Below are 16843 nucleotides of genomic sequence, written 5' to 3' on the forward strand. Positions count from 1 at the left end.
CTGGAGAGTAAGTTGCATAGCAAGTTTAAGTCCTCGTTCACATCATGATTTTTGTATTAATTTACTGTGCTCTATATGCCAGGAAAAGTTCCAAATGTACAGATGTAGCAATCATCCAACTATCAGCCAGCATGCTACACTATTACGCCCCTTATTTGAGGAAGCCAGTCAGGCGAAACGGCGCCGTAGGGGTGTGGAACACTCTTGGCTTGGAGTTTACATTTATGTAAGTTCACCTTTTTTTTTGGCATTATCTTCAGGCATGGTCCAGTTTTTATAGCACGATGCACTTTAATCCAGCCCTATGTTTCATTAGGAGGAGATTCATAGGAATTCATAGCCCTCATTGAAATCATAGGAACTTTGTTTCCATGATAGTTCTCACCTATGGTTTATTACACCATTAATTTTTCATTAGGGGGTACAAAATATTATTGCATCATTTGTGCATATTGGTATCGGTAGCCATAGTATATTTTACTGCCATTTTTGCATTTCTCGTGCCTGGATGTTGTTCCCAGTTGTTTTATGAAGAGGTTTTCTTGTTAAAAATATTGTTTTTTAATTATTCTTCATTAAAAATATATTTTTAGAAAATTGTTGAAGTTTGCTTAAGCCTCATTTTTCCCTTATAATTTTTGTATGGGGAATTTGGTTTGATCTAAAGAAAAAAGATCATGTAAACAGACCCCATCACATATTAGGATGGGCTGCTTTATGAAGAAATATAGCTCAGCAGTATCATAAACACACATATCTCAGTGAGCTGCTGGAGAAGGGTTTTGGCATGAGAAGAAATCATTTGTCTCATGGACTCACTGAGCACAAAGGATTTTTAACTTCAGATTCAGTTCTACATTCACACTCAGTCAATGAGAAGATTTATCTCTTCTCATGTCTCTGCCCTGCACTGGTGGCTGTGTGTTTATGATACTGCTGTTCTGTCAGTTGAGCTGTGTTTATTCAGACTGCAACCTGTCCTGACAGGTGACTAGGATGGGCTGCTGTTTGAATGACATGGCAGAGGCTCTTTCATCACATTCTTTGGAGAACACCTTTAAAGAGTCAAAGTATGTAAATAGTTTGTGGCCTTAAAATGAGCAGTGGATTTCAAACTCTGAAAAAAAAAAATATATATACATCTCTCTCTCTCTCTCTCTCTCTCTCTCTCTCTCTCTATATATATATATATGTTAGGGCTAGCGGAACGCACCAAATAATTAGAGAAAAGGAATAAGGTGCATTCGCAGCCCAGGGTCCACCGTGCAGAGATGGAACCTGCTGCTAAGCAATGACGGACTATATGGCGGTACAATGAGGATACACATGGATTAGCTTCACCCTGTGTGAAATAGGCGAACCCTGTTGCGTCACAGGGCCGCAGTACCGCACGTAACAAAACTAATAATTAAATAGCACGAGAATGCATGTGGTGCCGCACTGGCGGACACCACTAACCGCCCAGACTTGAGTTTAGAAAGCATGGTGATAGCGCACGGTGCCGCAATGGCGCTCACAGCAATAGACGCTGTTTGTGTTTGTGTACCAGTGTTGGTTACTAGTCGGGCGCTAGATTACAATCATCCTCCTTACGCGAGCATTCAAACATAAGGGAGGGGATGATTAATGAGCGACTTTCACTCACAACACACACACATAAACAAGTGTATACTAGCGCATGGCCGTTCGGCCATGCAAAACTCTTATAGCTGCAGCATGTACAGGACCTTCCCAGAAGGACCAATGGGAGGCTGCCACAGAAGTTGAGCACCTTCAGGACCTTCCTGGAGGACCAATGGGATCTGCTGCTGTATCTGAGCATGTGACCCTCGATCTCCAACGGGAGATCTTGCCCTGGGCATGCTCAGAAGGGAAAAAGCAGGACTTAGTCCCAAAAGCATCTGCTCGCCGCTGCCCAGCACTGGCTTCAATGGCAGAAGCTGGAAAAGCAGCAGTAACCCTTTGCACAGAGTGAGACTGTGCAAGACACTGGGACAGACGTCTCTGCTGAGCAGGCTCCACTGCAGCTGATGCAGAATGAGAGACCACAGCAGACATGGTTTGAGATTCCCCCTGCGCAGCAGCGGGAACTCGACTCCAAACAATATGTGTGTCTCAGAGGAGTTAAATAGTAGTCCAACGGGCACATAGTTCAGGCATTCGAGATATTCGAAACAAAGAGTCTGCCCACTTAGTTAGAAAGTAGAATCAATCTGAACTTGAACTGTGCTCACATATGAGCCTTAGTAGCTGTTTTTAAGATAAGTGTGTCCCTTGGTGAACAGTATTCACAGCTTGATGGCAAACTATTTTCTTACTAAATTTAAATAAAACTTTATATGAGACACAAGTATTGTGACAAAATGTGGAAATCTATTTTTTAAATAAACGTCATATCTTGATAACTATTTTATGATGTTCCAAAAAAATGGACAATAAAAATCTTATAGTTATTCTGGCTTAGAGAACTTGGCTGTCTTTGTAGCCATTTTTTTACAATATTTAGTTGACCCCAGGTCTTGAGAACTATATGTAGTCTCAGATATTCTCTCATACAGCAGATAAAAAAGAATGCAAACAAACAACTTATACTCAGCAGCCAGCATCAGCAATAGTATGATCAGCAGTGTACAAAGTCACTGCACAAGGGAATGGATAAAGTGGAGGTCAAGAGAAGCGGCTATCCATCAAGGCATGAAGCAAAGCTGAAAATAGACACAGAAATAGCATTCGGTCACATTTTAAGACCCATCATTGACAATAAAAAAATGACAGGACCAAACTTTATACTCATATTAAGTGCTTCAAGTTCAAATATGTTTTCCATCTAAAGTATATTCTAGAATCTATTTCAGAATCTATTACCAGCGGCCCCAATACACACTAATACTTAGAGTACTGCTGTGCTACTTTCCTCATTTTTAGCTAGATCTTTTTATTAATTATGCAAGAGCTTATTTACTCCAGGATCCTCCAGCTTTCAGTCATAGGGGCAGTGCAGGGATTACAGTCATCACTTGCTGCACACCTCACCATACTGTGAGTGCTGGCTATAAGCACGCCCCAGACTTTGATTGACAGTTGGCTCGGCAGTGCATTTGTGCCTAACAAGCTGTTAATCACAGTGCGGGGGAGAGCTTACACCACCACTCACAGAATAGTGCCAGATACTGTTAGCGATGATTGTAATCACTTCCTGCTCCACCTCCCATGACTGAAAGATGGAAGATTCAGGGAGGAAATAAAATAATTTTCTCCCAGGAGCCACACTTTGAAGTAAGGCAGCATTATAATGTTATTTACCTGCAGATTAACCCTATATCTGTCTACTAATTAGTGTGTTCCAAGGTGACAGGTTCCCTTTAGTATGTCTCAGAGCTTAATCAAACATTATTTATGAAAGTAAATATGAACAATACAAGAGTTGATCTGTCGTTGTACAAGGAGGCTTCTGTTACGTTCTCATTTTCTTAGGAAATAATCATAACAACATGTTTACTTACTTGGAGGTAGCATAAAAATATTATGAGCCATTAAACAGCAACTTTCATCCTAGTTGAATTAAAATGTTTTCCACAGTGGACTGCAAGCGGATGGGAGAAATTCTGACCCTTTCGCGCATGGCTCCATTTAATGAACAACTGCAGGGCAGTGTCGCCTATTAAAGCCCAAATGAATGCATTATCTCTTTGTTATGCTAATGCCATACCCCAAGTGCGATTTCGAACGCCACTTCCAGGGAAATTAAGTATGTTCATTGACACCGTGAAATGTTTTCACCCTCATCGTAACCTTCACAGGCTTGGAACATCTATCAGTCTTTAAACTATTCATCTGAAAAACTAAAAAGGTAAAGAAAGGGAAAGAAACAGCTTACCAATTATTATGCTAATGCATTTCAATACATTTCACTGGATTCCCTAGGAGATGAAATAAGTTGAGTTTACAGCTTTCAAACTGCAAAATTATCCATTAAATATTTAAGCAAACACATTCTAACCATGTAAATAGTTTGCTCCAGACCTATGCTAAAAAACAACTGCGGTGAATTCATAATTGTAAATTGATGACGCCGATATAGGAAAAGAGTGACGGTCCAGCATCGAGCCCGTTATCGGTCATGATTGGACCCGTTTTATCTTATAATGCATTCCTTTACATTGCCACATTACAAATTCTTCCTACCCTGTCTGGGACTGAGTCGTAGCATGCCCGGGAGAATGAATATTTGCTTGACTTATCTTTTAGTGTGAGAGCATTGGTTGCTACAATGTAGAAACCGTAAGAGGGAAGCTAAACCTATTGGGACACATGTTGGCAATGCATGGGATGTTCTGATCACAAGTTAGATATACCTCACAGTTATATCTAACCTATAGAAGCTGCATAAATACCAACTTTTACTTTGGAGGACCACGTAGGCTATGCTCACATGTCCTGCAGTCATCTGTTAGAATGGATCCACTAGCAATCCATTGATAAAAAAAATAGTACAGGCACGACTTTTTTATCCGAATACAAAAAATTGATTTCAACTGGATCCGTATTTTTTAGAACTGAATTCTACAGAAAAAAAGGATCCATTTAGGGAGGTGGAAAAATAAATATTTAACATACACTACTGGACATGTGAACTTTCAACTTGGCAAAGAAGTTGTGCAGACACAACTTTCTTAGTTTGCTTTTAAACAACTGATCTCTGTCGGATCAGTTTTTTTAACATTGATGTCTATGGAAAATGGATCCGTTAATCAGCCATCCATTTTTCTTTCATTTGTAACAGATCCGGTAGTCAAAAAACAAATCTGCTATAAATAAAAGAAAAACGAATGGCTGATTAACGGGTCAGATTTCCATTTACTTCAGTGTTACAATAGCGGATCCAGCAGAGATCAGTTACTTAAAAATGGACTTAAAAGTTTTTTCTGCACAATGTTTTTGTTAACACTTTGCTGCTGGATCCGTTCTAGCTGATGATTCCTAGATATGTGAACTTAACAGTTTTATTGATGAGACTTCCTATTAGATATTTATGGTATTGATAACGCTTTTTTAAAGTCCATTAGAATAGCAGTTAAAAAAGATGATTTGTTTTTCCAAAATATGCATCTAGCCAATTACATTTGTTGGGTGAGTATTTGATGCTATAATAAACTTATTCTTCTCTTCGCCAGCTGGACATGTTACGGGCTTTCTATTTCACTACTGTTTTCAAGCAAAATCAGAGGCATAAAGAATTGTTACTAACTGCCAGATTTTTGCCTTGGGCACGCAGTTGTATTGCATATCTGACATTAATAAGTCTAGCTGTAAGCCAAGCAGAAGCATGAGCTTGCAGATCTGAACTGCGGCCAGTTACCGAAACCTGTCCCTGCTCAGTACATGGCGCCTCACGTCATCCTGCCATTGCTTCAAAGGCATTCCTAGCATTGGCTGGCTCACAGAAGGAGATTTCAGACAAAGACGTCCTTGACAAATCTTCTTTTGTTTTTTTCCCCTCTTCCTGCTGCAGACAGAAAGACTTTCAGGGTGGCTCAATGGAGACTACACATGTTTACAACTGAACCTCTGTTCCCATTCTGTTTGGCTTTTATTTTGCTTTAATACCATGCAAATACATGAATTGTAGGATTTCTTTTGTGATTGGGCAACTTTTTTGTCTTTATAATTATCTTGTTTTTTTTTTTCTTTTTCTTTTGATTAGTCATTTTTTCATCACTATTCCAATGGGAATACAATTGTCAATATTGGTAATCTTACAGAGAAACTTTAGCATACTATATTCTTCTCTATTTTACTATATTTATACTACTACATTATATAGATGGTGAATAGTGTTGAGCGATACCGTCCGATACTTGAAAGTATCGGTATCGGAAAGTATCGGCCGATACCGGCAAAGTATCGGATCCAATCCGATACCGATACCCGATACCAATACAAGTCAATGGGACTCAAGTATCGGACGGTATTCCTGATGGTTCCCAGGGTCTGAAGGAGAGGAAACTCTCCTTCAGGCCCTGGGAACCATATAAATGTGTAAAAGAAAGAATTAAAATAAAAAATATCGCTATACTCACCTGTCCGACGCAGCCGGGACCTCAGCGAGGGAACCGGCAGCGTTGTTTGTTTAAAATTTGCGCTTTTACTTGGTTACGTGAATTCCCGGCTTGTGATTGGTCAGGGCGGCCATGTTGCCGGGACGCGGACCAATCACAGCAAGCCGTGACGAAATTACGTCACGGCTTGCTGTGATTGGTCCGCGTCCCGGCAACATGGCCGCCATTAACCAATCACAAGCCGTGACGTCACGGGAGGCTGGACTTGCGCACTTTTTAAAAAACGCGCGTGTCCAGCCTCCCGTGACGTCACGGCTTGTGATTGGTTAATGGCGTCCATGTTGCCGGGACGCGGACCAATCACAGCAAGCCGTGACGTAATTTCGTCACGGCTTACTGTGATTGGTCCGCGTCCCGGCAACATGGCGCCGTGACCAATCATAAGCCGGGACGTCACTGGAGGCTGGACACGCGCGTTTTTTAAAAAGTGCGCAAGTCCAGCCTCCCGTGAAGTCACGGCTTGTGATTGGTTAATGGCGGCCATGTTGCCGGGACGCGGACCAATCACAGCAAGCCGTGACGTAATTTCGTCACGGCTTACTGTGATTGGTCCGCGTCCCGGCAACATGGCGCCGTGACCAATCATAAGCCGGGACGTCACTGGAGGCTGGACACGCGCGTTTTTTAAAAAGTGCGCAAGTCCAGCCTCCCGTGACGTCACGGCTTGTGATTGGTTAATGGCGGCCATGTTGCCGGGACACGGACCAATCACAGCAAGCCGTGACGTAATTTCGTCACGGCTTGCTGTGATTGGTCCGCGTCCCGGCAACATGGCCGCCCTGACCAATCACAAGCCGGGAATTCACGTAACCAAGTAAAAGCGCGAATTTTAAACAAACAACGCTGCCGGTTCCTTCGCTGAGGTCCAGGCTGCGTCGGACAGGTGAGTATAGCGATATTTTTTATTTTAATTCTTTCTTTTACACATTTTTACATTAATGTTGTTTCGATACCGATACCCGATATCACAAATATATCGGATCTCGGTATCGGAAATTCCGATACAGCAAGTATCGGCCGATACCCGATACTTGCAGCATCGGAATGCTCAACACTAATGGTGAATAATTAGTAGTCTGCCAAGTATAAAATGTGCATGCCACATACTACACTTTCATATTTCAGTAGTATTTATATAAAATTTTACAACCTAATTCTAATTTGAAATGACTCATGTTATGGAAATGGACGGATATTGTGGACTATCGCTTGCTTCCTTTACCAATGATAACTATATATATACACTGCTCAAAAAAATAATGTGAACACTCAAATAATACATCCTAGATCTGAATGAATTAAAAATTCTCATTGAATACTTTGTTCTGTACAAAGTTGAATGTGCTGACAACAAAATTACACAAAAATCATCAATGGAAATCAAATGTATTAACCAATGGATGCCTGGATTTGGAACGATACTCAAAATCAAAGTGGAAAATCAAATTACAGGCTTATCCAACTACAATGGAAATGCCTCAAAACAAGGAAATGATGCTCAGTAGTGTGTGTGCGGCCTCCACTTGCCTGTATGACCTCCCTACAATGCCTGTGCATGCTCCTGATGAGGTGGCAGATGGTCTCCTGAGGGATCTCCTCCCAGACCAGGACTAAAGCATCCGCCAACTCCTGGATAGTCTGTGGTGCAACGTGACATTGGTGGATGGTGCGAGACATGATGTCTCAGATGTGCTCAATCGGATTCAGGTCTGGGGAACGGTCGGGCCAGTCCATAGCTTCAATGCCCTCATCTTGCAAGAACTGCTGACACACTCCAGCCACATGAGGTCTGGCATTGTCCTGCATTAGGAGGAACCCAGGGCCAACCGCACCAGCATATGGTCTCACAAGGGGTCTGAGGATCCCATCTCGGTACCTAATGGCAGACAGGCTACCTCTGGCGAGCACATGGAGGGCTGTGCGGCCCTCCAAAGAAATGCCACCCCACACTGTTACTGACCCACTGCCAAGCCGGTCATGCTGAAGGATGTTGCAGGCAGCAGGTCGCTGTCCATGGCATCTCCAGACTCTGTCATGTCTGTCACATGTGCTCAGTGTGAACCTGCTTTCATCTGTGAAGAGCACAGGGTGCCAGTGGTGAATTTGACAATCCTGGTGTTCTGTGGCAAGTGCCAAGCATCTTGCACGGTGTCGGGCTGTGAGCACAACCCCCATCTGTGGACGTCGGGCACTCAGACCATCCTCATGGAGTCGGTTTCTAATGTTTTGTGCAGACACATGCACATTTGTGGCCTGCTGGAGGTCAGTTTTCAGGGCTCTGGCAGTGCTACTCCTGTTCTTTCTTGCACAAAGGCTGAAGTAGTGGTCCTGCTACTGGGATGTTGCCCTCCTATGCCCCCTCCACATCTCCTGGTGAACTGGCTTGTCTCCTGGTAGCGCCTCCAGCCTCTGGACACTACGCGGCAGACACAGCAAACCTTATTGCCACAGCTCCCATTGATGTGCCATCCTGGATGGGCTGTACTACCTGAGCCACTTGTGTGGGTTGTAGAGTCCATCTCATGCTACCATGAGTGTGAAAGCACAACCAACATTAAAAAGTGACCAAAACATCAGCCAGAAAGCATTGGTACTGAGATGTGGTCTGTGGTCTCCATCTGCAGAAAAACTCCTTTATAGGGGTGTATTGATAATTGCCAATAATTTTCATTTGTTGTCTATTCCATTTGCACAACAGCATGTGAAATTGATTGTCAAACAATGTTGCTCCCTAGGTGGACAGTTTGGTTTCACAGAAGTTTGATTTACTTGGAGTTATATTCTTATGTTTAAGTGTTCCCTTTATTTTTTTGAGGAGTGTCTATATATATATATACTGTATATATATATACACTCACCGGCCACTTTATTAGGTACACCTGTCCAACTTCTTGTTAACACTTAATTTCTAATCAGCCAATCACATGGCGGCAACTCAGTGCATTTAGGCATGTAGACATGGTCAAGACAATCTCCTGCAGTTCAAACCGAGCATCAGTATGGGGAAGAAAGGTGATTTGAGTGCCTTTGAACGTGGCATGGTTGTTGGTGCCAGAAGGGCTGGTCTGAGTATTTCAGAAACTGCTGATCTACTGGGATTTTCACGCACAACCATCTCTAGGGTTTACAGAGAATGGTCCGAAAAAGAAAAAAAATCCAGTGAGCGGCAGTTCTGTGGGCGGAAATGCCTTGTTAATGCTCGAGGTCAGAGGAGAATGGGCAGACTGGTTCGAGCTGATAGAAAGGCAACAGTGACTCAAATCGCCACCCGTTACAACCAAGGTAGGCCTAAGAGCATCTCTAAACGCACAGTGCGTCGAACTTTGAGGCAGATGGGCTACAGCAGCAGAAGACCACACCGGGTACCACTCCTTTCAGCTAAGAACAGGAAACTGAGGCTACAATTTGTACAAGCTCATCGAAATTGGACAGTAGAAGATTGGAAAAACGTTGCTTGGTCTGATGAGTCTCGATTTCTGCTGCGACATTCGGATGGTAGGGTCAGAATTTGGCGTAAACAACATGAAAGCAAGGATCCATCCTGCCTTGTATGGAGCATCTTTGGGATGTGCAGCCGACAAATCTGCGGCAACTGTGTGATGCCATCATGTCAATATGGACCAAAATCTCTGAGGAATGCTTCCAGCACCTTGTTGAATCTATGCCACGAAGAATTGAGGCAGTTCTGAAGGCAAAAGGGGGTCCAACCCGTTACTAGCATGGTGTACCTAATAAAGAGGCCGGTGAGTGTATATATATATATATATATATATATATATATATATATATATATACACATATATATTATTTTCTATTAAAAACTGTATTATTGTTCTAATTGGTGAATGGTTTCTGTTATTCCATTTGACCCTTCATATGTATTCATATTGTTATGCAAATATCTCACCAGGTTAACATATTTTATGTATGTATATTAATGAAGAAACTCTTCAATTAAGCTATGTTTGTGGTTAGGAAAAACAAGTTGTGCTGTCACAACATGTACTGTAATGGAGGGTCAGGTTTAATTACTGCTGTGGTTGGGTTTAGTGGCTGTAGTTTGCAATTATATGAACAGTGTGGTTGTTTTCTGAGCTTTCTGCTTCTTCAAATGTTTGTAGCAGGATGAGGCTCTTGGTTCATGTTAATAACTACCACTCAAGAAGGTGCACCAGCTCCCCCAAACAAACATGAATGAGGAGACTGTAGAGCTGTGAGCTACTCAAGAGAGAACTTGAGAATAGGGTTGAGCGAAACGGGTCGATCATTTTCAAAAGTCGCCGACTTTTGGCTAAGTCGGCGTCTCATGAAACCCGATCCGACCCCTGTGCTTGTCGGCCATGCGGTACGCGACTTTCGCGCCAAAGTCGCGTTTCAATGACGCGAAAAGCGCCATTTCTCAGCCAATGAAGGTGAACGCAGAGTGTGGGCAGCGTGATGACATAGATCCTGGTCCCCACCATCTTAGAGAAGGGCATTGCAGTGATTGGCTTGCTGTCTGCGGCGTCACAGGGGCTATAAAGGGGCGTTCCCGCCGACCGCCATCTTACTGCTGCTGATCTGAGCTTAGGGACAGGTTGCTGCCGCTTCGTCAGAAGCAGGGAGAGCGTTAGGCAGGGTCCACTAACCACCAAACCGCTTGTGCTGCAGCGATTTCCACTGTCCAACACCACCTTCGGCGTGCAGGGACTGTGGAAGCTATTTTTTTTTTTTTTTTCCCCTCAGCGCTGTAGCTCATTGGGCTGCCCTAGAAGGCTCCGTGATAGCTGTATTGCTGTGTGTACGCCACTGTGGAAACCAACTGCTTTTTTCAAAGCACATATCCTCTTGTTCCTTCCTTTCTGCACAGCTATCTTTTTTGTTTGTCCACACTTTTTATTTAATTTGTGCATCAGTCCACTCCTATTGCTGCCTGCCATACCTGGCTTAAATTACTGCAGGGAGATAGTAATTGTAGGACAGTTTTTTTTTTTTTTTTGTTTTTTTGTGTGGGAGATTAAGATTGGCATTTCTGCTACAGTGCCATCCCTGTGTGTGCCATCTCTCACTGAGTGGGCCATAGAAAGCCTATTTATTTTTTCCGTGATTTGTGTTCTAAAATCTACCTCAACACAAAAACACTACATCAATCAGTGGGAGAAAAATATTGGCCTCAGTCAGGGCTTGTGTGCCACTGCTGTGTGTGCTATCTCTCATTCAGTGGGCTATAGCAAGCCTATTTTTTTTTTTTTTTAATATTATTTGGTTTCTAAAGTCTCCCTGAAAAAAAAAAAAAAACCTAAAAAAACAGTGGGAGAGTAATATTGCCCTTTCAGCTTGTGTGCCAGTCTTGACTCCTGGGTGTGCCACCTCTCTCCCTCTCATTCAGTGGGCCATAGAAAGCCTATTTATTTTTTTTTTAAATATTATTGGGTTTCTAAAGTCTCCCTTAAAAAACAAAAAATACATAAAAAAACAGTGGGAGAGTAATATTGCCCTTTCAGCTTGTGTGCCAGTCTTGACTCCTGGGTGTGCCACCTCTCTCCCTTTCATTCAGTGGGCCATAGAAAGCCTATTTATTTTTTCCGTGATTTGTGTTCTAAATTCTACCTCAACACAAAAACACTACATCAATCAGTGGGAGAAAAATATTGGCCTCAGTCAGGGCTTGTGTGCCACTGCTGTGTGTGCTATCTCTCATTCAGTGGGCTATAGCAAGCCTATTTTTTTTTTTTTTTTAATATTATTTGGTTTCTAAAGTCTCCCGGAAAAAACAAAAAAAACCTAAAAAAACAGTGGGAGAGTAATATTGCCCTTTCAGCTTGTGTGCCAGTCTTGACTCCTGGGTGTGCCACCTCTCTCCCTCTCATTCAGTGGGCCATAGAAAGCCTATTTTTTTTTTTTTTAAATATTATTGGGTTTCTAAAGTCTCCCTTAAAAAACAAAAAATACATAAAAAAACAGTGGGAGAGTAATATTGCCCTTTCAGCTTGAGTGCCAGTCTTGACTCCTGGGTGTGCCACCTCTCTCTCTCATTCAGTGGGCCATAGAAAGGCTATTTTTTTTTTGGTTTTTTTAATATTATTTGGTTTCTAAAGTCTCCCTGAAAAAAAAAAAAAAAACATACAAAAAACAGTGGGAGAGTAATATTGCCCTTTCAGCTTGTGTGCCAGTCTTGACTCCTGGGTGTGCCACCTCTCTCCCTTTCATTCAGTGGGCCATAGAAAGCCTATTTATTTTTTTTTAAAAATATTATTGGGTTTCTAAAGTCTCCCTTAAAAAACAAAAAATACATAAAAAAACAGTGGGAGAGTAATATTGCCCTTTCAGCTTGTGTGCCAGTCTTGACTCCTGGGTGTGCCACCTCTCTCTCTCATTCAGTGGGCCATAGAAAGGCTATTTTTTTTTTGGTTTTTTTAATATTATTTGGTTTCTAAAGTCTCCCTGAAAAAAAAAAAAAAAACATACAAAAAACAGTGGGAGAGTAATATTGCCCTTTCAGCTTGTGTGCCAGTCTTGACTCCTGGGTGTGCCACCTCTCTCCCTTTCATTCAGTGGGCCATAGAAAGCCTATTTATTTTTTTTTTTAAATATTATTGGGTTTCTAAAGTCTCCCTTAAAAAACAAAAAATACATAAAAAAACAGTGGGAGAGTAATATTGCCCTTTCAGCTTGTGTGCCAGTCTTGACTCCTGGGTGTGCCACCTCTCTCCCTCTCATTCAGTGGGCCATAGAAAGCCTATTTATTTTTTCCGTGATTTGTGTTCTAAATTCTACCTCAACACAAAAACACTACATCAATCAGTGGGAGAAAAATATTGGCCTCAGTCAGGGCTTGTGTGCCACTGCTGTGTGTGCTATCTCTCATTCAGTGGGCTATAGCAAGCCTATTTTTTTTTTTTTTTTTTAATATTATTTGGTTTCTAAAGTCTCCCTGAAAAAAAAAAAAAAACCTAAAAAAACAGTGGGAGAGTAATATTGCCCTTTCAGCTTGTGTGCCAGTCTTGACTCCTGGGTGTGCCACCTCTCTCCCTCTCATTCAGTGGGCCATAGAAAGCCTATTTATTTTTTTTTTTAAATATTATTGGGTTTCTAAAGTCTCCCTTAAAAAACAAAAAATACATAAAAAAACAGTGGGAGAGTAATATTGCCCTTTCAGCTTGTGTGCCAGTCTTGACTCCTGGGTGTGCCACCTCTCTCCCTTTCATTCAGTGGGCCATAGAAAGCCTATTTATTTTTTCCGTGATTTGTGTTCTAAATTCTACCTCAACACAAAAACACTACATCAATCAGTGGGAGAAAAATATTGGCCTCAGTCAGGGCTTGTGTGCCACTGCTGTGTGTGCTATCTCTCATTCAGTGGGCTATAGCAAGCCTATTTTTTTTTTTTTTTTTTTTTTTTAATATTATTTGGTTTCTAAAGTCTCCCGGAAAAAACAAAAAAAACCTAAAAAAACAGTGGGAGAGTAATATTGCCCTTTCAGCTTGTGTGCCAGTCTTGACTCCTGGGTGTGCCACCTCTCTCCCTCTCATTCAGTGGGCCATAGAAAGCCTATTTATTTTTTTTTTTAAATATTATTGGGTTTCTAAAGTCTCCCTTAAAAAACAAAAAATACATAAAAAAACAGTGGGAGAGTAATATTGCCCTTTCAGCTTGTGTGCCAGTCTTGACTCCTGGGTGTGCCACCTCTCTCTCTCATTCAGTGGGCCATAGAAAGGCTATTTTTTTTTTGGTTTTTTTAATATTATTTGGTTTCTAAAGTCTCCCTGAAAAAAAAAAAAAAAACATACAAAAAACAGTGGGAGAGTAATATTGCCCTTTCAGCTTGTGTGCCAGTCTTGACTCCTGGGTGTGCCACCTCTCTCCCTTTCATTCAGTGGGCCATAGAAAGCCTATTTATTTTTTTTTTAAATATTATTGGGTTTCTAAAGTCTCCCTTAAAAAACAAAAAATACATAAAAAAACAGTGGGAGAGTAATATTGCCCTTTCAGCTTGTGTGCCAGTCTTGACTCCTGGGTGTGCCACCTCTCTCTCTCATTCAGTGGGCCATAGAAAGGCTATTTTTTTTTTGGTTTTTTTAATATTATTTGGTTTCTAAAGTCTCCCTGAAAAAAAAAAAAAAACATACAAAAAACAGTGGGAGAGTAATATTGCCCTTTCAGCTTGTGTGCCAGTCTTGACTCCTGGGTGTGCCACCTCTCTCCCTTTCATTCAGTGGGCCATAGAAAGCCTATTTATTTTTTTTTTTAAATATTATTGGGTTTCTAAAGTCTCCCTTAAAAAACAAAAAATACATAAAAAAACAGTGGGAGAGTAATATTGCCCTTTCAGCTTGTGTGCCAGTCTTGACTCCTGAGTGTGCCACCTCTCTCTCTCATTCAGTGGGCCAGAGAAAGGCTATTTTTTTTATTTTGGTTTTTTTAATATTATTTGGTTTCTAAAGTCTCCCTGAAAAAAAAAAAAAACATACAAAAAACAGTGGGAGAGTAATATTGCCCTTTCAGCTTGTGTGCCAGTCTTGACTCCTGGGTGTGCCACCTCTCTCCCTTTCATTCAGTGGGCCATAGAAAGCCTATTTATTTTTTCCGTGATTTGTGTTCTAAATTCTACCTCAACACAAAAACACTACATCAATCAGTGGGAGAAAAATATTGGCCTCAGTCAGGGCTTGTGTGCCACTGCTGTGTGTGCTATCTCTCATTCAGTGGGCTATAGCAAGCCTATTTTTTTTTTTTTTTTTTTTAATATTATTTGGTTTCTAAAGTCTCCCGGAAAAAACAAAAAAAACCTAAAAAAACAGTGGGAGAGTAATATTGCCCTTTCAGCTTGTGTGCCAGTCTTGACTCCTGGGTGTGCCACCTCTCTCCCTCTCATTCAGTGGGCCATAGAAAGCCTATTTTTTTTTTTTTTTAAATATTATTGGGTTTCTAAAGTCTCCCTTAAAAAACAAAAAATACATAAAAAAACAGTGGGAGAGTAATATTGCCCTTTCAGCTTGTGTGCCAGTCTTGACTCCTGGGTGTGCCACCTCTCTCTCTCATTCAGTGGGCCATAGAAAGGCTATTTTTTTTTTGGTTTTTTTAATATTATTTGGTTTCTAAAGTCTCCCTGAAAAAAAAAAAAAAACATACAAAAAACAGTGGGAGAGTAATATTGCCCTTTCAGCTTGTGTGCCAGTCTAAACTCCTGGGTGTGCCACCTCTCTCCCTTTCATTCAGTGGGCCATAGAAAGCCTATTTATTTTTTCCGTGATTTGTGTTCTAAATTCTACCTCAACACAAAAACACTACATCAATCAGTGGGAGAAAAATATTGGCCTCAGTCAGGGCTTGTGTGCCACTGCTGTGTGTGCTATCTCTCATTCAGTGGGCTATAGCAAGCCTATTTTTTTTTTTTTTTTTTTAATATTATTTGGTTTCTAAAGTCTCCTGGAAAAAACAAAAAAAACCTAAAAAAACAGTGGGAGAGTAATATTGCCCTTTCAGCTTGTGTGCCAGTCTTGACTCCTGGGTGTGCCACCTCTCTCCCTCTCATTCAGTGGGCCATAGAAAGCCTATTTATTTATTTTTTTTAAATATTATTGGGTTTCTAAAGTCTCCCTTAAAAAACAAAAAATACATAAAAAAACAGTGGGAGAGTAATATTGCCCTTTCAGCTTGTGTGCCAGTCTTGACTCCTGGGTGTGCCACCTCTCTCTCTCATTCAGTGGGCCATAGAAAGGCTATTTTTTTTTTGGTTTTTTTAATATTATTTGGTTTCTAAAGTCTCCCTGAAAAAAAAAAAAAAAACATAAAAAAACAGTGGGAGAGTAATATTGCCCTTTCAGCTTGTGTGCCAGTCTTGACTCCTGGGTGTGCCACCTCTCTCCCTTTCATTCAGTGGGCCATAGAAAGCCTATTTATTTTTTTTTCCTTGATTTGTGTTCTAAAATCTACCTCAACACAAAAACACTACATCAATCAGTGGGAGAAAAATATTGGCCTCAGTCAGGGCTTGTGTGCCACTGCTGTGTGTGCTATCTCTCATTCAGTGGGCTATAGAAAGCCTATTTATTTATTTTTTTTTTTTCTTATTATTTGGTTTCTAAAGTCTCCCTGAAAAAAAAAATACATAAATTAGGTGGGAGATTAATATTGACATTAGTGCTTGAGTGACAGTCCTGCGTGTGTGTCATCTCTGTGATTTTGTGCCACAGAAAACAGAGTGTGTAACATTGTGCCTGATTTTCCTTGTGGTCTCACCAACCTGTTAAGGGATATTGAAATCATACTGAAGTTATAGCTCACCGTGTAAGTTGTTTGACAGCAACAAATAAAGTTACTTTGGTTAAGATTTTAAAACAATGAGGAAGTCTGGTGCAAGAGGTCGTCGTGGGCGTTCATTGTCAGCTGGTAATGATGGTAGTGGTAGTGGAGCATCAGGTGGTCGTGGGGATAAAAATATTCCACCTAAGTCTGGAGCTGTGGAGCCAGTTTCGTCGTCAGGCTACACAAGGCCTCGAACGCTCTCTTTTCTGGGAGTAGGAAAACCGCTTTTAAAGGCGGAGCAGCAACAGCAAGTTTTGGCTTACATTGCAGACTCAGCCTCTAGCTCTTTTGCCTCCTCTTCCGAAACTGGTAAATGTAAAAGCAGCGCGTCGCTTGTGGATGTTCACGGTCAGGGACAAGTCACTTCCTTGTCCTCCTCAGCAAAAACTACAACAAGAGAGAAGGATGCAGCAGGCGACACAACGGGTCACTCCAT

At 41.4% G+C, this 16843-nt stretch overlaps 1 protein-coding gene across 1 annotated transcript in view; it reads right to left on the bottom strand.

Moving 5' to 3' along the window:
• The window catches only part of GRIK3 (glutamate ionotropic receptor kainate type subunit 3), an 811677-nt gene that overhangs the window by 688785 nt on the left and 106049 nt on the right, over positions 1-16843 (bottom strand). The window lies entirely within an intron of this gene.

The sequence above is a fragment of the Ranitomeya variabilis genome, chromosome 3, assembly GCF_051348905.1.
Source record: "Ranitomeya variabilis isolate aRanVar5 chromosome 3, aRanVar5.hap1, whole genome shotgun sequence".
Lineage (NCBI taxonomy): Eukaryota > Metazoa > Chordata > Amphibia > Anura > Dendrobatidae > Ranitomeya > Ranitomeya variabilis.